This window comes from Entelurus aequoreus, linkage group LG01, assembly GCF_033978785.1.
Source record: "Entelurus aequoreus isolate RoL-2023_Sb linkage group LG01, RoL_Eaeq_v1.1, whole genome shotgun sequence".
Lineage (NCBI taxonomy): Eukaryota > Metazoa > Chordata > Actinopteri > Syngnathiformes > Syngnathidae > Entelurus > Entelurus aequoreus.
In genome coordinates this window covers 88,420,487-88,441,701 of record NC_084731.1, presented here as the reverse complement: position 1 = coordinate 88,441,701, position 21,215 = coordinate 88,420,487, and the positions used below count along the sequence as shown (strand labels likewise).

The window sequence follows — 21,215 nt, the reverse complement described above, 5'->3', positions numbered from 1 at the left end:
GAGCGTACAGACGTTCCCTTCTCATGTGCTCTATTGACTCCTTGGTGTAGTCCGTGTTGAGGGTGAGGTTGTTGTTTCCACACAATGTCACCAGACAGGCCATCTCCCTCCTGCAAGTCGCTCCGTGCCGACCAGCGATACATGCTATCACTGCGGTGTGATCCGAATACAGGAACAAATACAAGTGGCCTGAGTGTCTAAGGTAGGGGCGCAGGTCTTCAAACAACAGGTTGACAAAAACATACATGTCCACCTTTTAGCCATACCAAGTCAATGGAACAAAACTGTCCTTTGATATATTGAATAATTGATGTTGAAGATGAAAACTTTTTTTTTTCTGGCACAGATGCCATGAACCTTCCTGAATCCACTTCTCTTTTGGAAAGTCTAACCTTTTTCACTATCCTTGGGCTTCATCCTTAAAACTGTGTGGGGAAGTCAGACCAAAAGCTTTTGTAATCTGCATACGTACAAAATGATTTAGGTTGATAAAACATGGCGTATTTACACTTTCACCCATTTTGTGTTGTATTTGGACTACTGCGCACATCCTCACCCCTGGTTGTGTTTTTTTTGATCACATTCCTAGCGTAAAGAACTCCAAAGCTAATGTTTTTGGCCTGATTTCCACAAGCTTTCCAGAGAATTCCAAATGAGGACCAAGCCAGGTCTTATTGCTTAGGTCAGGAAAGATACAATTGCAGTACCAAAACAGAAATGGCAGTGGTGGGATTCGAACCCACGCCTCCTGAGAGACTGGAGCCTAAATCCAGCGCCTTAGACCACTCGGCCACACAACCTCCGTCTACCCGTTTCAGAGGATCAATTTATCGGCATTATGAGACAGCAAACGTATGACATGGCATCTCTTTGGTTGTGGCGTTGCAGGAACAAGCCTGGATCGTTTGCTTGTCCTTTAGAAAACACTGGACAACGCAGTCCTCGTTAGTATAGTGGACAGTATCTCCGCCTGTCACGCGGAAGACCGGGGTTCGATTCCCTGACGGGGAGATGGTTTTGGTTCCTCTTATTTTCATCAGTGAACATCTTGTTCAACCTTGAGCAGTGACCACAGTATGCCTCTCTGATAATTGTGAAGCGTGGACCCGGAGATACTGCACAGTCCTACAGATATCATAGTACTGTACTACCGTTTGTTGCATTCCTCGAAATCAGGATGCATAACAAGTTTTCAAAAAGGAAAAATTGTGTATTAGAGTCAGTGACTCAAATTCAGTATTGCGGATTGATTTGAAACCAAGAATATATGTAAAAGATTAGAAGGGATTTGAACCTTTTCTTACTGCCAAATTTGTCAGCATTTCATCTTTTTAAGTCCACAGTGTCGGTACCTGTACTGTTGGAAGTGCAGTTCTGCGGAAGAAACACACGCCTCTACTTTGGGGTGCATTAGTACTATTTGACAAGGACAAATTATTTTCGTCTCAGAAAACAGACAAGATTCTCACCAGGAAAACATAAGCGATGGTATTTCAATCTACACCTCCATAAAGCTAGGAAGCATGTACAGTTAGCAGAGTGGCGCAGCGGAAGCGTGCTGGGCCCATAACCCAGAGGTCGATAGATCGAAACTATCCTCTGCTATCTTGAGTGTTTTACGTGAAAGGTATCCGCTAAGTTCCACTTGGACTCTTTGTTTTCACCTCATAAGAACACCCATTGTGCAGACTTCCACGCTGAAGAACAGTTGAACAATTTTCCTGTTGCCTTTGTCAACGTTGCCAATGTCAATGTTAATGATTTGCATCCAATGAGCATAAACAAGAGAATTGTGGAAATCAATTGTAAATTGACTGCTCCCAGACAGGTTAGACCGTGTTTCCCTGAACGGGAATCGAACCCGGGCCGCGGCGGTGAGAGCGCCGAATCCTAGCCACTAGACCACCAGGGAGCTGACAACTTACCCAGACACTTGCCTCCTGCCTGCTTTTTTGACGGATGCACGAAGCACCCGTACCATGTCAGTTGTACAAAGTCAGAAATGTGTTTTGCAACGGTCATTGGTTGAAGTCTTTGAGCGGGAACTTTTGTGTCTTAGGAAACTGCTGCAGGAATATGGACTTGGAGGTGGAAAAAGTATACAACTCTAACAAGAGCGTACAGACGTTCCCTTCTCATGTGCTCTATTGACTCCTTGGTGTAGTCCGTGTTGAGGGTGAGGTTGTTGTTTCCACACAATGTCACCAGACAGGCCATCTCCCTCCTGCAAGTCGCTCCGTGCCGACCAGCGATACATGCTATCACTGCGGTGTGATCCGAATACAGGAACAAATACAAGTGGCCTGAGTGTCTAAGGTAGGGGCGCAGGTCTTCAAACAACAGGTTGACAAAAACATACATGTCCACCTTTTAGCCATACCAAGTCAATGGAACAAAACTGTCCTTTGATATATTGAATAATTGATGTTGAAGATGAAAACTTTTTTTTTTCTGGCACAGATGCCATGAACCTTCCTGAATCCACTTCTCTTTTGGAAAGTCTAACCTTTTTCACTATCCTTGGGCTTCATCCTTAAAACTGTGTGGGGAAGTCAGACCAAAAGCTTTTGTAATCTGCATACGTACAAAATGATTTAGGTTGATAAAACATGGCGTATTTACACTTTCACCCATTTTGTGTTGTATTTGGACTACTGCGCACATCCTCACCCCTGGTTGTGTTTTTTTTGATCACATTCCTAGCGTAAAGAACTCCAAAGCTAATGTTTTTGGCCTGATTTCCACAAGCTTTCCAGAGAATTCCAAATGAGGACCAAGCCAGGTCTTATTGCTTAGGTCAGGAAAGATACAATTGCAGTACCAAAACAGAAATGGCAGTGGTGGGATTCGAACCCACGCCTCCTGAGAGACTGGAGCCTAAATCCAGCGCCTTAGACCACTCGGCCACACAACCTCCGTCTACCCGTTTCAGAGGATCAATTTATCGGCATTATGAGACAGCAAACGTATGACATGGCATCTCTTTGGTTGTGGCGTTGCAGGAACAAGCCTGGATCGTTTGCTTGTCCTTTAGAAAACACTGGACAACGCAGTCCTCGTTAGTATAGTGGACAGTATCTCCGCCTGTCACGCGGAAGACCGGGGTTCGATTCCCTGACGGGGAGATGGTTTTGGTTCCTCTTATTTTCATCAGTGAACATCTTGTTCAACCTTGAGCAGTGACCACAGTATGCCTCTCTGATAATTGTGAAGCGTGGACCCGGAGATACTGCACAGTCCTACAGATATCATAGTACTGTACTACCGTTTGTTGCATTCCTCGAAATCAGGATGCATAACAAGTTTTCAAAAAGGAAAAATTGTGTATTAGAGTCAGTGACTCAAATTCAGTATTGCGGATTGATTTGAAACCAAGAATATATGTAAAAGATTAGAAGGGATTTGAACCTTTTCTTACTGCCAAATTTGTCAGCATTTCATCTTTTTAAGTCCACAGTGTCGGTACCTGTACTGTTGGAAGTGCAGTTCTGCGGAAGAAACACACGCCTCTACTTTGGGGTGCATTAGTACTATTTGACAAGGACAAATTATTTTCGTCTCAGAAAACAGACAAGATTCTCACCAGGAAAACATAAGCGATGGTATTTCAATCTACACCTCCATAAAGCTAGGAAGCATGTACAGTTAGCAGAGTGGCGCAGCGGAAGCGTGCTGGGCCCATAACCCAGAGGTCGATAGATCGAAACTATCCTCTGCTATCTTGAGTGTTTTACGTGAAAGGTATCCGCTAAGTTCCACTTGGACTCTTTGTTTTCACCTCATAAGAACACCCATTGTGCAGACTTCCACGCTGAAGAACAGTTGAACAATTTTCCTGTTGCCTTTGTCAACGTTGCCAATGTCAATGTTAATGATTTGCATCCAATGAGCATAAACAAGAGAATTGTGGAAATCAATTGTAAATTGACTGCTCCCAGACAGGTTAGACCGTGTTTCCCTGAACGGGAATCGAACCCGGGCCGCGGCGGTGAGAGCGCCGAATCCTAGCCACTAGACCACCAGGGAGCTGACAACTTACCCAGACTCTTGCCTCCTGCCTGCTTTTTTGACGGATGCACGAAGCACCCGTACCATGTCAGTTGTACAAAGTCAGAAATGTGTTTTGCAACGGTCATTGGTTGAAGTCTTTGAGCGGGAACTTTTGTGTCTTAGGAAACTGCTGCAGGAATATGGACTTGGAGGTGGAAAAAGTATACAACTCTAACAAGAGCGTACAGACGTTCCCTTCTCATGTGCTCTATTGACTCCTTGGTGTAGTCCGTGTTGAGGGTGAGGTTGTTGTTTCCACACAATGTCACCAGACAGGCCATCTCCCTCCTGCAAGTCGCTCCGTGCCGACCAGCGATACATGCTATCACTGCGGTGTGATCCGAATACAGGAACAAATACAAGTGGCCTGAGTGTCTAAGGTAGGGGCGCAGGTCTTCAAACAACAGGTTGACAAAAACATACATGTCCACCTTTTAGCCATACCAAGTCAATGGAACAAAACTGTCCTTTGATATATTGAATAATTGATGTTGAAGATGAAAACTTTTTTTTTTCTGGCACAGATGCCATGAACCTTCCTGAATCCACTTCTCTTTTGGAAAGTCTAACCTTTTTCACTATCCTTGGGCTTCATCCTTAAAACTGTGTGGGGAAGTCAGACCAAAAGCTTTTGTAATCTGCATACGTACAAAATGATTTAGGTTGATAAAACATGGCGTATTTACACTTTCACCCATTTTGTGTTGTATTTGGACTACTGCGCACATCCTCACCCCTGGTTGTGTTTTTTTTGATCACATTCCTAGCGTAAAGAACTCCAAAGCTAATGTTTTTGGCCTGATTTCCACAAGCTTTCCAGAGAATTCCAAATGAGGACCAAGCCAGGTCTTATTGCTTAGGTCAGGAAAGATACAATTGCAGTACCAAAACAGAAATGGCAGTGGTGGGATTCGAACCCACGCCTCCTGAGAGACTGGAGCCTAAATCCAGCGCCTTAGACCACTCGGCCACACAACCTCCGTCTACCCGTTTCAGAGGATCAATTTATCGGCATTATGAGACAGCAAACGTATGACATGGCATCTCTTTGGTTGTGGCGTTGCAGGAACAAGCCTGGATCGTTTGCTTGTCCTTTAGAAAACACTGGACAACGCAGTCCTCGTTAGTATAGTGGACAGTATCTCCGCCTGTCACGCGGAAGACCGGGGTTCGATTCCCTGACGGGGAGATGGTTTTGGTTCCTCTTATTTTCATCAGTGAACATCTTGTTCAACCTTGAGCAGTGACCACAGTATGCCTCTCTGATAATTGTGAAGCGTGGACCCGGAGATACTGCACAGTCCTACAGATATCATAGTACTGTACTACCGTTTGTTGCATTCCTCGAAATCAGGATGCATAACAAGTTTTCAAAAAGGAAAAATTGTGTATTAGAGTCAGTGACTCAAATTCAGTATTGCGGATTGATTTGAAACCAAGAATATATGTAAAAGATTAGAAGGGATTTGAACCTTTTCTTACTGCCAAATTTGTCAGCATTTCATCTTTTTAAGTCCACAGTGTCGGTACCTCTACTGCTGGAAGTGCAGTTCTGCGGAAGAAACAAACGCCTCTACTTTGGGGTGCATTAGTACTATTTGACAAGGACAAATTATTTTCGTCTCAGAAAACAGACAAGATTCTCACCAGGAAAACATAAGCGATGGTATTTCAATCTACACCTCCATAAAGCTAGGAAACATGTACAGTTAGCAGAGTGGCGCAGCGGAAGCGTGCTGGGCCCATAACCCAGAGGTCGATAGATCGAAACTATCCTCTGCTATCTTGAGTGTTTTACGTGAAAGGTATCCGCTAAGTTCCACTTGGACTCTTTGTTTTCACCTCATAAGAACACCCATTGTGCAGACTTCCACGCTGAAGAACAGTTGAACAATTTTCCTGTTGCCTTTGTCAACGTTGCCAATGTCAATGTTAATGATTTGCATCCAATGAGCATAAACAAGAGAATTGTGGAAATCAATTGTAAATTGACTGCTCCCAGACAGGTTAGACCATGTTTCCCTGACCGGGAGTCGAACCCGGGCCGCGGCGGTGAGAGCGCCGAATCCTAGCCACTAGACCACCAGGGAGCTGACAACTTATCCAGACTCTTGCCTCCTGCCTGCTTTTTTGACGGATGCACGAAGCACCCGTACCATGTCAGTTGTACAAAGTCAGAAATGTGTTTTGCAACGGTCATTGGTTGAAGTCTTTGAGCGGGAACTTTTCTGTCTTAGGAAACTGCTGCAGGAATATGGACTTGGAGGTGGAAAAAGTATACAACTCTAACAAGAGCGTACAGACGTTCCCTTCTCATGTGCTCTATTGACTCCTTGGTGTAGTCCGTGTTGAGGGTGAGGTTGTTGTTTCCACACAATGTCACCAGACAGGCCATCTCCCTCCTGCAAGTCGCTCCGTGCCGACCAGCGATACATGCTATCATTGCGGTGTGATCCGAATACAGGAACAAATACAAGTGGCCTGAGTGTCTAAGGTAGGGGCGCAGGTCTTCAAACGACAGGTTGACAAAAACATACATGTCCACCTTTTAGCCATACCAAGTCAATGGAACAAAACTGTCCTTTGATATATTGAATAATTGATGTTGAAGATGAAAACTTTTTTTTTCTGGCACAGATGCCATGAACCTTCCTGAATCCACTTCTCTTTTGGAAAGTCTAACCTTTTTCACTATCCTTGGGCTTCATCCTTAAAACTGTGTGGGGAAGTCAGACCAAAAGCCTTTGTAATCTGCATACGTACAAAATGATTTAGGTTGATAAAACATGGCGTATTTACACTTTCACCCATTTTGTGTTGTATTTGGACTACTGCGCACATCCTCACCCCTGGTTGTGTTCTTTTTGATCACATTCCTAGCGTAAAGAACTCCAAAGCTAATGTTTTGGCCTGATTTCCACAAGCTTTCCAGAGCATTCCAAATGAGGACCAAGCCAGGTCTTATTGCTTAGGTCAGGAAAGATACAATTGCAGTACCAGAAGAGAAATGGCAGTGGTGGGATTCGAACCCACGCCTCCTGAGAGACTGGAGCCTAAATCCAGCGCCTTAGACCACTCGGCCACACAACTTTCGTCTACGTGTTTCAGAGGTTCAATTTATCGGCATTATGAGACGGCAAACGTATGACTTGGCATCGCTTTGGTTGTGGCGTTGCAGGGACAAGCATGGATCGTTTGCTTGTCCTTTAGAAAACACTGGACAACGCAGTCCTCGTTAGTATAGTGGACAGTATCTCCGCCTGTCACGCGGAAGACCGGGGTTCGATTCCCTGACGGGGAGATGGTTTTGGTTCCTCTTATTTTCATCAGTGAACATCTTGTTCAACCTTGAGCAGTGACCACAGTATGCCTCTCTGATAATTGTGAAGCGTGGACCCGGAGATACTGCACAGTCCTACAGATATCATAGTACTGTACTACCGTTTGTTGCATTCCTCGAAATCAGGATGCATAACAAGTTTTCAAAAAGGAAAAATTGTGTATTAGAGTCAGTGAATCAAATTCAGTATTGCGGATTGATTTGAAACCAAGAATATATGTAAAAGATTAGAAGGGATTTGAACCTTTTCTTACTGCCAAATTTGTCAGCATTTCATCTTTTTAAGTCCACAGTGTCGGTACCTCTACTGTTGGAAGTGCAGTTCTGCGGAAGAAACAAACGCCTCTACTTTGGGGTGCATTAGTACTATTTGACAAGGACAAATTATTTTCGTCTCAGAAAACAGACAAGATTCTCCCCAGGAAAACATCAGCGATGGTATTTCAATCTACACCTCCATAAAGCTAGGAAGCATGTACAGTTAGCAGAGTGGCGCAGCGGAAGCGTGCTGGGCCCATAACCCAGAGGTCGATAGATCGAAACTATCCTCTGCTATCTTGAGTGTTTTAGACAAAAAAACAATTAGTTCATTCTGTCATTAATCATCGTTTCTTTTGCTGCATTTCGTTTTTCCACGTAATCCCCGTTTACTTTTATCATACGCCAAACTCTTAAATTCTCTCCCTGAGTGTTCCATTTTCACCAGCGCGCACACACACACACACACACACACACACACACACACACACACAAACACACACACACTCAGCAGCACACACACACACGAGCACGCGTAAGCACTCCCGCACACACTCAGCAGCACACACACACACGAGCACGCGTAACCACTCCCGCACACACACACTCACACTCAGCAGCACACTCTCTGCGCTTCACTTTACCATAAAACTTCAGGTTACTTTTTTTTTAAATTTTTTTTTATTTTACCAGACGTTTGAGTTCACGACTTTTCGAGTATTGTAAACTCCCCCTTAACCCTTTCAAGGAACGTTCTCCTTTTTTTTTCCTCTACCTGCTAGTTCCATTGTTGACAACCGTCCATTCAATTGATCATTACACAGTAATGATTAATCACACTCCTCCCCCGCTGCCATCACATTTCTGTTTTTCACACTCCAAGGCCATGTGTCTATATTTTCTTAATTCTAGTGCCCTTATCGCACTGGGATCTTCCAGCCCGGGAGTCTTTATTGTACCTTTTACAAATGGCCTCCAGCCTTTTCCGTATGTTTCAGTGCCCTATTATCGTCACTGGGATCTTGCAAGCCGTACTCATTAAGGGACGACCAAATACCCAGGGAAAGCTACACCCAACTATTAGTTCACTCGTCAATGAAACTGCCCGTCACGGTAATCGAGACACAATGGCCTGAGTTGACCACTTATTTACAATTTTAATGCAATGGCAGGCTCGGCAAAAATGCAATCAATCTATCAAAATCACCAATCTGTGCCTGGGATTAAAAAACAGTGTTTGACTTGCAGACTTCAGGAAAGACTCCTAACGCAGATTTTATCTAAAAAGAAAGGTTCTGCTTACCTTGAATTCCGTCTATTTAATTTAATTCCGTCTACCCGTTTCAGAGGATCAATTTATCGGCATTATGAGACGGCAAACGTATGACATGGCATCGCTTTGGTTGTGGCATTGCAGGGACAAGCCTGGATTGTTTGCTTGTCCTTTAGAAAACACTGGACAACGCAGTCCTCGTTAGTATAGTGGACAGTATCTCCGCCTGTCACGTGGAAGACCAAGGTTCGATTCCCTGACGGGGAGATGGTTTTGGTTCCTCTTATTTTCATCAGTGAACATCTTGTTCAACCTTGAGCAGTGACCACAGTATGCCTCTCTGAAAATTGTGAAGCGTGTACTTGGAGATACTGCACAGTCCTACAGATATCATAGTACTGTACTATCGTTTGTTGCATTCCTCGAAATCAGGATGCATAACAAGTTTTCAAGAAGGAAAAATTGTGTATTAGAGTCAGTGACTCAAATTCAGTATTGCGGATTGATTTGAAACCAAGAATATATGTAAAAGATTAGAAGGGATTTGAACCTTTTCTTACTGCCAAATTTGTCAGCATTTCATCTTTTTAAGTCCACAGTGTCGGTACCTGTACTGTTGGAAGTGCAGTTCTGCGGAAGAAACACACGCCTCTACTTTGGGGTGCATTAGTAATATTTGACAAGGACAAATTATTTTCGTCTCAGAAAACAGACAAGATTCTCACCAGGAAAACATAGCGATGGTATTTCAATCTACACCTCCATAAAGCTAGGAAGCATGTACAGTTAGCAGAGTGGCGCAGCGGAAGCGTGCTGGGCCCATAACCCAGAGGTCGATAGATCGAAACTATCCTCTGCTATCTTGAGTGTTTTACGTGAAAGGTATCCGCTAAGTTCCACTTGGACTCTTTGTTTTCACATCATAAGAACACCCATTGTGCAGACTTCCACGCTGAAGAACAGTTGAACAATTTTCCTGTTGCCTTTGTCAACGTTGCCAATGTCAATGTTAATGATTTGCATCCAATGAGCATAAACAAGAGAATTGTGGAAATCCATTGTAAATTGACTGCTCCCAGACAGGTTAAACCGTGTTTCCCTGACCGGGAATCGAACCCGGGCCGCGGCGGTGAGAGCGCCGAATCCTAGCCATTAGACCACCAGGGAGCTGACAACTTACCCAGACATTTGCCTCCTGCCTGCTTTTTTGACAGATGCACGAAGCACCCGTACTATGTCAGTTGTACAAAGTCAGAAATGTGTTTTGCAACGGTCATTGGTTGAAGTCTTTGAGCGGGATCTTTTGTGTCTTAGGAAACTGCTGCAGGAATATGGACTTGGACGTGGAAAAAGTATACAACTCTAACAAGAGCGTACAGACGTTCCCTTCTCATGTGCTCTATTGACTCCTTGGTGTAGTCCGTGTTGAGGGTGAGGTTGTTGTTTCCACACAATGTCACCAGACAGGCCATCTCCCTCCTGCAAGTCGCTCCGTGCCGACCAGCGATACATGCTATCACTGCGGTGTGATCCGAATACAGGAACAAATACAAGTGGCCTGAGTGTCTAAGGTAGGGGCGCAGATCTTCAAACGACAGGTTGACAAAAACATACATGTCCTCCTTTTAGCCATACCAAGTCAATGGAACAAAACTGTCCTTTGATATATTGAATAATTGATGTTGAAGATGAATACTTTTTTTTTTCTGGCACAGATGCCATGAACCTTCCTGAATCCACTTCTCTTTTGGAACGTCTGCCCTTTTTCACTATCCTTGGGCTTTATCCTTAAAACTGTGTGGGGAAGTCAGACCAAAAGCCTTTGTAATCCGCATACGTACAAAATGATTTAGGTTGATAAAACATGGCGTATTTACACTTTCACCCATTTTGTGTTGTATTTGGACTACTGTGCACATCCTCACCCCTGGTTGTGTTCTTTTTGATCACATTCCTAGCGTAAAGAACTCCAAAGATAATGTTTTGGCCCGATTTCCACAAGCTTTCCAGAGCATTCCAAATGAGGACCAAGCCAGGTCTTATTGCTTAGGTCAGGAAAGATACAATTACAGTACCAGAACAGAAATGGCAGTGGTGGGATTCGAACCCACGCCTCCTGAGAGACTGGAGCCTAAATCCAGCACCTTAGACCACTCGACCTCCGTCTACCCGTTTCAGAAGATCAATTTATCGGCATTATGAGACGGCAAACGTATGACATGGCATCGCTTTGGTTGTGGCGTTGCAGGGACAAGCCTGGATCGTTTGCTTGTCCTTTAGAAAACACTGGACAACGCAGTCCTCGTTAGTATAGTGGACAGTATCTCCGCCTGTCACGCGGAAGACCGGGGTTCGATTCCCTGACGGGGAGGTGGTTTTGGTTCCTCTTATTTTCATCAGTGAACATCTTATTCAACCTTGAGCAGTGTCGGTACCTCTACTGTTGGAAGTGCAGTTCTGCGGAAGAAACAAACGCCTCTACTTTGGGGTGCATTAGTACTATTTGACAAGGACAAATTATTTTCGTCTCAGAAAACAGACAAGATTCTCACCAGGAAAACATAAGCGATGGTATTTCAATCTACACCTCCATAAAGCTAGGAAGCATGTACAGTTAGCAGAGTGGCGCAGCGGAAGCGTGCTGGGCCCATAACCCAGAGGTCGATAGATCGAAACTATCCTCTGCTATCTTGAGTGTTTTACGTGAAAGGTATCCGCTAAGTTCCACTTGGACTCTTTGTTTTCACATCATAAGAACACCCACTGTGCAGACTTCCACGCTGAAGAACAGTTGAACAATTTTCCTGTTGCCTTTTTTGAAAATGTCAATGTTAATGATTTGCATCCAATGAGCATAAACAAGAGAATCGTGGAAATCAATTGTAAATTGACTGCTCCCAGACAGGTTAGACCGTGTTTCCCTGACCGGGAATCGAACCCGGGCCGCGGCGGTGAGAGCGCCGAATCCTAGCCACTAGACCACCAGGGAGCTGACAACTTATCCAGACTCTTGCCTCCTGCCTGCTTTTTTGACGGATGCACGAAGCACCCGTACCACGTCACTTGTACAAAGTCAGAAATGTGTTTTGCAACGGTCATTGGTTGAAGTCTTTGAACGGGAACTTTTGTGTCTTAGGAAACTGCTGCAGGAATATGGACTTGGAGGTGGAAAAAGTATACAACTCTAACAAGAGCGTACAGACGTTCCCTTCTCATGTGCTCTATTGACTCCTTGGTGTAGTCCGTGTTGAGGGTGAGGTTGTTGTTTCCACACAATGTCACCAGACAGGCCATCTCCCTCCTGTGTGTCGCTCCGTGCCGACCAGCGATACATGCTATCACTGCGGTGTGATCCGAATACAGGAACAAATACAAGTGGCCTGAGTGTTTAAGGTAGGGGCGCAGGTCGTCAAACGACAGGTTGACCAAAACATACATGTCCACCTTTTAGCCATACCAAGTCAATGGAACAAAACTGTCCTTTGATATATTGAATAATTGATGTTGAAGATGAATACATTTTTGTTTCTGGCACAGATGCCATGAACCTTCCTGAATCCACTTCTCTTTTGGAAAGTCTACCCTTTTTCACTATCCTTGGGCTTCATCCTTAAAACTGTGTGGGGAAGTCAGACCAAAAGCCTTCGTAATCTGCATACGTACAAAATGATTTAGGTTGATAAAACATGGCGTATTTACGCTTTCACCCATTTTGTGTTGTATTTGGACTACTGCGCACATCCTCACCCCTGGTTGTGTTCTTTTTGATCACATTCCTAGCGTAAAGAACTCCAAAGCTAATGTTTTGGCCCGATTTCCACAAGCTTTCCAGAGCATTCCAAATGAGGACCAAGCCAGGTCTTATTGCTTAGGTCAGGAAAGATACAATTGCAGTACCAGAACATAAATGGCAGTGGTGGGATTCGAACCCACGCCTCCTGAGAGACTGGAGCCTAAATCCAGCGCCTTAGACCACTCGGCCACACAACCTCCGTCTACCCATTTCAGAGGATCAATTTATCGGCATTATGAGACGGCAAACGTATGACTTGGCATCGCTTTGGTTGTGGCGTTGCAGGGACAAGCCTGGATCGTTTGCTTGTCCTTTAGAAAACACTGGACAACGCAGTCCTCGTTAGTATAGTGGACAGTATCTCCGCCTGTCACGCGGAAGACCGGGGTTCGATTCCCTGACGGGGAGGTGGTTTTGGTTCCTCTTATTTTCATCAGTGAACATCTTGTTCAACCTTGAGCAGTGACCACAGTATGCCTCTCTGAAAATTGTGAAGCGTGGACCCGGAGATACTGCACAGTCCTACAGATATCATAGTACTGTACTACCGTCTGTTGCATTCCTCGAAATCAGGATGCATAACAAGTTTTCAAAAAGGAAAAATTGTGTATTAGAGTCAGTGACTCAAATTCAGTATTGCGGATTGATTTGAAACCAAGAATATATGTAAAAGATTAGAAGGGATTTGAACCTTTTCTTACTGCCAAATTTGTCAGCATTTCATCTTTTTCAGTCCACAGTGTCGGTACCTCTACTGTTGGAAGTGCAGTTCTGCGGAAGAAACAAACGCCTCTACTTTGGGGTGCATTAGTACTATTTGACAAGGACAAATTATTTTCGTCTCAGAAAACAGACAAGATTCTCACCAGGAAAACATAAGCGATGGTATTTCAATCTACACCTCCATAAAGCTAGGAAGCATGTACAGTTAGCAGAGTGGCGCAGCGGAAGCGTGCTGGGCCCATAACCCAGAGGTCGATAGATCGAAACTATCCTCTGCTATCTTGAGTGTTTTACGTGAAAGGTATCCGCTAAGTTCCACTTGGACTCTTTGTTTTCACATCATGATAAGAACAGCCATTGTGCAGACTTCCACGCTGAAGAACAGTTGAACAATTTTCCTGTTGTCTTTTTTGAAAATGTCAATGTTAATGATTTGCATCCAATGAGCATAAACAAGAGAATTGTGGAATTCAATTGTAAATTGACTGCTCCCAGACAGGTCAAACCGTGTTTCCCTGACCGGGAATCGAACCCGGGCCGCGGCGGTGAGAGCGCCGAATCCTAGCCAATAGACCACCAGGGAGCTGACAACTTACCCAGACTCTTGCCTCCTGCCTGCTTTTTTGACAGATGCACGAAGCACCCGTACCATGTCAGTTGTACAAAGTCAGAAATGTGTTTTGCAACGGTCATTGGTTGAAGTCTTTGAGCGGGAACTTTTGTGTCTTAGGAAACTGCTGCAGGAATATGGACTTGGAGGTGGAAAAAGTATACAACTCTAACAAGAGCGTACAGACGTTCCCTTCTCATGTGCTCTATTGACTCCTTGCTGTAGTCCGTGTTGAGGGTGAGGTTGTTGTTTCCACACAATGTCACCAGACAGGCCATCTCCCTCCTGCAAGTCGCTCCGTGCCGACCAGCGATACATGCTATCACTGCGGTGTGATCCGAATACAGGAACAAATACAAGTGGCCTGAGTGTCTAAGGTAGGGGCGCAGGTCTTCAAACGACAGGTTGACAAAAACATACATGTCCTCCTTTTAGCCATACCAAGTCATTGGAACAATCTACACCTCCATAAAGCTAGGAAGCATGTACAGTTAGCAGAGTGGCGCAGCGGAAGCGTGCTGGGCCCATAACCCAGAGGTCGATAGATCGAAACTATCCTCTGCTATCTTGAGTGTTTTACGTGAAAGGTATCCGCTAAGTTCCACTTGGACTCTTTGTTTTCACATCATGAGAACACCCATTGTGCAGACTTCCACGCTGAAGAACAGTTGAACAATTTTCCTGTTGCCTTTTTTGAAAATGTCAATGTTAATGATTTGCATCCAATGAGCATAAACAAGAGAATTGTGGAAATCAATTGTAAATTGACTGCTCCCAGACAGGTTAGACCGTGTTTCCCTGACCGGGAATTGAACCCGGGCCGCGGCGGTGAAAGCGCCGAATCTTAGCCACTAGACCACCAGGGAGCTGACAACTTGCCCAGACACTTGCCTCCTGCCTGCTTTTTTGACAGATGCACGTAGCACCCGTACCATGTCAGTTGTACAAAGTCAGAAATGTGTTTTGCAACGGTCATTGGTTGAAGTCTTTGAGCGGGAACTTTTGTGTCTTAGGAAACTGCTGCAGGAATATGGACTTGGAGGTGGAAAAAGTATACAACTCTAACAAGAGCGTACAGACGTTCCCTTCTCATGTGCTCTATTGACTCCTTGGTGTAGTCCGTGTTGAGGGTGAGGTTGTTGTTTCCACACAATGTCACCAGACAGGCCATCTCCCTCCTGCAAGTCGCTCTGTGCCGACCAGCGATACATGCTATCACTGCGGTGTGATCCGAATACAGGAACAAATACAAGTGGCCTGAGTGTCTAAGGTAGGGGCGCAGGTCTTCAAACGACAGGTTGACAAAAACATACATGTCCACCTTTTAGCCATACCAAGTCAATGGAACAAAACTGTCCTTTGATATATTGAATAATTGATGTTGAAGATGAATACAATTTTGTTTCTGGCACAGATGCCATGAACCTTCCTGAATCCACTTCTCTTTTGGAAAGTCTACCCTTTTTCACTATCCTTGGGCTTCATCCTTAAAACTGTGTGGGGAAGTCAGACCAAAAGCCTTCGTAATCTGCATACGTACAAAATGATTTAGGTTGATAAAACATGGCGTATTTACACTTTCACCCATTTTGTGTTGTATTTGGACTACTGCGCACATCCTCACCCCTGGTTGTGTTCTTTTTGATCACATTCCTAGCGTAAAGAACTCCAAAGCTAATGTTTTGGCCCGATTTCCACAAGCTTTCCAGAGCATTCCAAATGAGGACCAAGCCAGGTCTTATTGCTTAGGTCAAGAAAGATACAATTGCAGTACCAGAACAGAAATGGCAGTGGTGGGATTCGAACCCACGCCTCCTGAAAGACTGGAGCCTAAATCCAGCGCCTTAGACCACTCGGCCACACAACCTCCATCTACCCGTTTCAGAGGATCAATTTATCGGCATTATGAGACGGCAAACGTATGACTTGGCATCGCTTTGATTGTGGCGTTGCAGGGACAAGCCTGGATCGTTTGCTTGTCCTTCAGAAAACACTGGACAAAGCAGTCCTCGTTAGTATAGTGGACAGTATCTCCGCCTGTCACGCGGAAGACCGGGGTTCGATTCCCTGACGGGGAGATGGTTTTGGTTCCTCTTATTTTCATCAGTGAACATCTTGTTCAACCTTGAGCAGTAGTATGCCTCTCTGAAAATTGTGAAGCGTGGACCCGGAGATACTGCACAGTCCTACAGATTTCATAGTACTGTACTACCGTTTGTTGCATTCCTCGAAATCAGGATGCATAACAAGTTTTCAAAAAGGAAAAATTGTTTATTAGAGTCAGTGACTCAAATTCAGTATTGCGGATTAATTTGAAACCAAGAATATATGTAAAAGATTAGAAGGGATTTGAACCTTTTCTTACTGACAAATTTGTCAGCATTTACTCTTTTTAAGTCCACAGTGTCGGTACCTCTACTGTTGGAAGTGCAGTTCTGCGGAAGAAACAAACGCCTCTACTTTGGGGTGCATTAGTACTATTTGACAAGGACAAATTATTTTCGTCTCAGAAAACAGACAAGATTCTCAGCAGGAAAACATAAGCGATGGTATTTCAATCTACACCTCCATAAAGCTAGGAAGCATGTACAGTTAGCAGAGTGGCGCAGCGGAAGCGTGCTGGGCCCATAACCCAGAGGTCGATAGATGGTCTGACATAACATTGTGAAAGTCCAGTCCACAGTGGATCCAACACATCAGCGGGAGTCCAGTCCACAGCGGGGCCAACAGGAAACCATCCCGAGCGGAGACGGGTCAGCAGCGCAGAGATGTCCCCAACCGATGCACAGGCTAGTGGTCCACCCGGGGTCCCGGCTCTGGACAGCCAGCACTTCATCCATGGCCACCGGACCTATGCAACTCCCCCTCGCAAGGGACAGGGGAGAAGAGGAGAGAAGAAAAGAAACGGCAGATCAACTGGTCTAAAAATTGGGGGTCTATTTAAAGGCTAGATTATACAAAGGAGTTTTAAGATGGGACTTAAATGCTTCTACTGAGGTAGCATCTCTAACTGTTACCGGGAGGGCATTCCAGAGTACTGGAGCCCGAATAGAAAACGCTCTATAGCCCGCAGACTTTTTTTTGGCTCTGGGAATCACTAATAAGCCGGAGTTCTTTGAACGCAGATTTCTTGTCGGGACATATGGTACAATACAATCGGCGAGATAGGCTGGAGCTAAACCGTGTAGTATTTTATACGTAAGTAGTAAAACCTTAAAGTCGCATCTTAAGTGCACAGGAAGCCAGTGCAAGTGAGCCAGTATAGGCGTAATATGATCAAACTTTCTTCTTTTTGTCAAAAGCCTTGCAGCCGCATTTTGTACCAACTGTAATCTTTTCATGCTAGACATAGGGAGGCCCGAAAATAATACGTTACAGTAATCGAGACGAGACGTAACGAACGCATGAATAATGATCTCAGCGTCGCTAGTGGACAAGATGGAACGAATTTTAGCGATATTACGGAGATGAAAGAAGGCCGTTTTAGTAACACTCTTAATGTGTGACTCAAACGAGAGAGTTGGGTCGAAGATAATACCCAGATTCTTTACCGAGTCTCCTTGTTTAATTGTTTGGTTGTCAAATGTTAAGGTGGTATTATTAAATAGATGTCGGTGTCTAGCAGGACCGATAATCAGCATTTCCGTTTTCTTAGCGTTGAGTTGCAAAAAGTTAGCGGACATCCATTGTTTAATTTCATTAAGACACGCCTCCAGCTGACTACAGTCCGGCGTGTTGGTCAGCTTTAGGGGCATGTAGAGTTGAGTGTCATCAGCATAACAGTGAAAGCTAACACCGTACTTGCGTATGATGTCACCCAGCGGCAGCATGTAAATACTAAAGAGTGCAGGGCCAAGAAACGAACCCTGGGGAACTCCGCACGTTACCTTGACATAGTCCGAGGTCACATTGTTATGGGAGACGCACTGCATCCTGTCAGTAAGATAAGAGTTAAACCAAGACAAGGCTAAGTCTGACATACCAATACGTGTTTTGATACGCTCTAATAAAATATTATGATTGACGGTATCGAAAGCGGCGCTAAGATCAAGAAGCAGCAACATAGATGACGCATCAGCATCCATCGTTAGCAATAGATCATTAGTCATTTTTGCGAGGGCTGTCTCCCTAGAGTGATTTGCCCTGAAACCGGATTGAAAAGGTTCACAGAGATTGTTAGTCACTAAGTGTTCATTTAGCTGCTGTGCAACAATTTTTTCGAGAATTTTGGAAATAAACGGAAGGTGGGAGACCGGTCGGTAGTTTACCATGAGGTCAGGATCGAGGTTAGGTCTTTTGAGCAGAGGATGAATAACCGCTTTTTTTGAATGCTAGGGGAACAGTGCCGGAGGAAAGTGATAAGTTTATAATATTTAACACTGATGGACCTAATAATACAAACAGTTCCTTGATAAGTTTCCCAGGAAGTGGGTCAAGTAAACATGTTGTTTGTTTTATCCCACTTACACGCTGTAATAATTCCTCTAATGTTATTTCATCAAAAATAGAGAGACTATTTTGGAGGGCAGTGTCCGTCGTATATACAGTCGTATTTGTGTTAATAGAACCTATGTTGTAGCTGGGATGCGTTGTCTTTAATCTCCTTTCTAATGAGTTCAATTTTCTTATTAAAGAAATTCATAAAGTCATCTGCCGAGTGGGTGGAGCTACTGGGAGGAGTCCCTTGTTGGGTTAGCGATGCTACTGTACTAAACAGAAATTTAGGATCGTTTTTGTTGAGGCGGATGAGATTTGAGTAGTATTTAGCTTTAGCTAAGGTAAGCATGCGTTTATAAGTTATTAAACTATCACTCCATGCTTGATGGAAAACCTCAAGTTTAGTCGCGCGCCATTTGCGTTCCAGTTTTCTACATGATAACTTATGAGCTCTAATTTCTTCTGTAAACCATGGGGTGCGCCTTTTAGGGGCCCTTTTTTGCTTTAGCGGTGCTATACTATCAATAATTTCGCGCAAGGCATCGTCAAAGTTGTTAGTGAGGTTATCAATAGAGCCGACATAATTTGGGAATGGTGCCATTACCGAAGGCAGTAAGTCAGCAAGAGTCATCGTTGTGGCAGCATTAATGTTGCGGCCGCTATAGCAGTTATTATTATTATTAGCTTGTTGACAAGGAGTCAAAACTTCAAATTTTATAAGGTAATGATCGGACATTACTTTAGTATATGGAAGTATCATAACTTTGGAGGTGGTGACACCCCTGACAAGCACTAGATCTATTGTATTACCGTTGCGATGCGTGGGTTCATGTATTATTTGTGTAAGACCACAGCTATCAATTATGGTTTGGAGCGCCACGCACTGAGGGTCCGATGGGGTATTCATATGGATATTAAAGTCCCCCATTATGATTATATTGTCGGCGTGCGTCACTAGATCAGCAACGAACTCTGAGAATTCACTGATAAAGTCCGAATAGGGCCCAGGGGGGCGGTAGATAACAGCCAGGTCGAGAGGTAGCGGTGTGACAGACCTCATAGTAAGCACCTCAAACGATTTATATTTATTATTTAGGTTAGGGGTAAGGTTGAAATTTTCATTGTATATTAGTGCGACACCCCCTCCCCTTTTAAGAGGACGGGCAACATGCGCATTCGTATAGTTAGGAGGAGATGCCTCATTGAGCGCAAAAAATTTGTCCGGTTTGAGCCAGGTTTCGCTAAGACCAATGACGTTAAGATTGTTGTCTCTAATGACCTCATTAACCAATAACGCCTTGGGAGACAATGATCTTATGTTTAAAAAGCCCATATTATAGGTATTGGGCTGTTTTGACGAGTTTTTGTTAAGATTATCCGTAGTGGCAATATTAACAATGTTGCGTTTATTATGCGTAGTGCACTTTAAATAGTTTCGACCATATCTAGGAATTGATATGACGGGAATTTTCCGATTGTTTGCTTGGTGCTGCAATAGACTGGACATATCATAATTTGCCACCTCAGTAGAATGCATGTCCACCTCTGACACAGACACAACAGAAAAAACATTATGTGAATTGTGTATTATTCTAAGAGAATTGCTATGCGTACATGGATTATCCAGCCTGGCGCTGGCTAGTTCTAGCTTAACTGACTCCTCACCCGGACTAACAGACATTGTAATTGCCTGTGACTGGGCTTGCTCTAGTGTAGTCAGTCAAGTGAGACTTAAATAGTAGTCTATGTTTCTAGACAGGATGATGGCGCCTTCCTGGTTAGGGTGAAGGCCGTCTCTCATCAGCAAGCCTGGTTTGCCCCAGAAAGAGGGCCAGTTATCAATAAACGTTAGTACCTGCTGCCTACAGTAGCTAGCCAGCCACTTGTTAAGCGAGATTAATCTGCTATACCTGTCATCATTGCCTCTCGCAGGCAGGGGGCCAGAGACAATTACGCGATGCCTGGACATCTTTCTGGCGAGATCACAAGTCCTGGCTATGTTTCTCTTTGTAATCTCTGACTGTCTCATTCTAGTGTCATTGGAGCCAACGTGTACAACTATATTCGCATAATTAGTGGTGCGATTAGCCTGTCGTACGTGTTTACTAGGCCTGTTGCGAGTTAGCTCCCTAAGATTAGCTTCAATGTCAGGTGCTCTGGCCCCGGGGATACACTTTATTGTGGCTGGTTTGCTAAGCTTTATGTTTCGGGTGATGGAGTCCCCTATGACTAAGGTGTGGTGCCCGGTAGACTGGGGTGTAGGACTAGCTAAAGAGCTAAATCTATTATGCGTCTCAACCGGTACACCGTAGCTTGTAGGCCGCTTAGGACTGCTACAAGCTGGGCTAGTTAGCTCGCTACAGCTAACACTAGCAGATGTGTCCGCAACATCTAAAGTTACGACATTACTCTGTTCTAACTGGCGGACACGGCCCTCTAGCAGAGCCAACCTCTCCGTGAGTATGGTGCAAGACGCGCAGGAAGCCATTACTCACAGTGTTTTCTGTCACCGAGTGAAGTTCCTGCTGTCCTCAGGGAAGTGGTCGCGGTCTACGGGAGTAGCTTCCTACTGACCGGCGCTGCCTTTCTCCGCGCTAGCTTAGCAGCTAGCTAGCTGAGGAAAGGGTGGTGGGACAGAGATCGGGTGATTTGCAAGTTAAATAGTACCACTAAATATGTTTGAGAAGTGATAAAGAAAGCTGTAGAACAGTTAAAAGCACACAGATAGAGC

General features: G+C 44.5%; 13 non-coding genes across 13 annotated transcripts; all 13 read right to left on the bottom strand.

Annotated features, from left to right (window-relative positions):
• Positions 1-718: 718 nt before the first annotated feature.
• Positions 719-800, bottom strand: trnal-uag (transfer RNA leucine (anticodon UAG)). The gene has a single exon. It is a non-coding gene; the product is annotated as a tRNA-Leu (tRNA).
• A 1,040-nt stretch (positions 801-1,840) lies between these two features.
• On the bottom strand, positions 1,841-1,912 carry trnae-cuc (transfer RNA glutamic acid (anticodon CUC)). Its single transcript has one exon. It is a non-coding gene; the product is annotated as a tRNA-Glu (tRNA).
• A 920-nt stretch (positions 1,913-2,832) lies between these two features.
• On the bottom strand, positions 2,833-2,914 carry trnal-uag (transfer RNA leucine (anticodon UAG)). The gene has a single exon. It is a non-coding gene; the product is annotated as a tRNA-Leu (tRNA).
• A 1,040-nt stretch (positions 2,915-3,954) lies between these two features.
• Positions 3,955-4,026, bottom strand: trnae-cuc (transfer RNA glutamic acid (anticodon CUC)). Its single transcript has one exon. It is a non-coding gene; the product is annotated as a tRNA-Glu (tRNA).
• Positions 4,027-4,946: 920 nt separating this feature from the next.
• On the bottom strand, positions 4,947-5,028 carry trnal-uag (transfer RNA leucine (anticodon UAG)). The gene has a single exon. It is a non-coding gene; the product is annotated as a tRNA-Leu (tRNA).
• A 1,040-nt stretch (positions 5,029-6,068) lies between these two features.
• On the bottom strand, positions 6,069-6,140 carry trnae-cuc (transfer RNA glutamic acid (anticodon CUC)). Its single transcript has one exon. It is a non-coding gene; the product is annotated as a tRNA-Glu (tRNA).
• A 918-nt stretch (positions 6,141-7,058) lies between these two features.
• On the bottom strand, positions 7,059-7,140 carry trnal-uag (transfer RNA leucine (anticodon UAG)). The gene has a single exon. It is a non-coding gene; the product is annotated as a tRNA-Leu (tRNA).
• A 2,876-nt stretch (positions 7,141-10,016) lies between these two features.
• Positions 10,017-10,088, bottom strand: trnae-cuc (transfer RNA glutamic acid (anticodon CUC)). The gene has a single exon. It is a non-coding gene; the product is annotated as a tRNA-Glu (tRNA).
• Positions 10,089-11,838: 1,750 nt separating this feature from the next.
• trnae-cuc (transfer RNA glutamic acid (anticodon CUC)) lies at positions 11,839-11,910 on the bottom strand. Its single transcript has one exon. It is a non-coding gene; the product is annotated as a tRNA-Glu (tRNA).
• Positions 11,911-12,829: 919 nt separating this feature from the next.
• trnal-uag (transfer RNA leucine (anticodon UAG)) lies at positions 12,830-12,911 on the bottom strand. The gene has a single exon. It is a non-coding gene; the product is annotated as a tRNA-Leu (tRNA).
• A 1,037-nt stretch (positions 12,912-13,948) lies between these two features.
• Positions 13,949-14,020, bottom strand: trnae-cuc (transfer RNA glutamic acid (anticodon CUC)). Its single transcript has one exon. It is a non-coding gene; the product is annotated as a tRNA-Glu (tRNA).
• An 821-nt stretch (positions 14,021-14,841) lies between these two features.
• trnae-uuc (transfer RNA glutamic acid (anticodon UUC)) lies at positions 14,842-14,913 on the bottom strand. Its single transcript has one exon. It is a non-coding gene; the product is annotated as a tRNA-Glu (tRNA).
• Positions 14,914-15,832: 919 nt separating this feature from the next.
• Positions 15,833-15,914, bottom strand: trnal-uag (transfer RNA leucine (anticodon UAG)). The gene has a single exon. It is a non-coding gene; the product is annotated as a tRNA-Leu (tRNA).
• Positions 15,915-21,215: the final 5,301 nt, after the last annotated feature.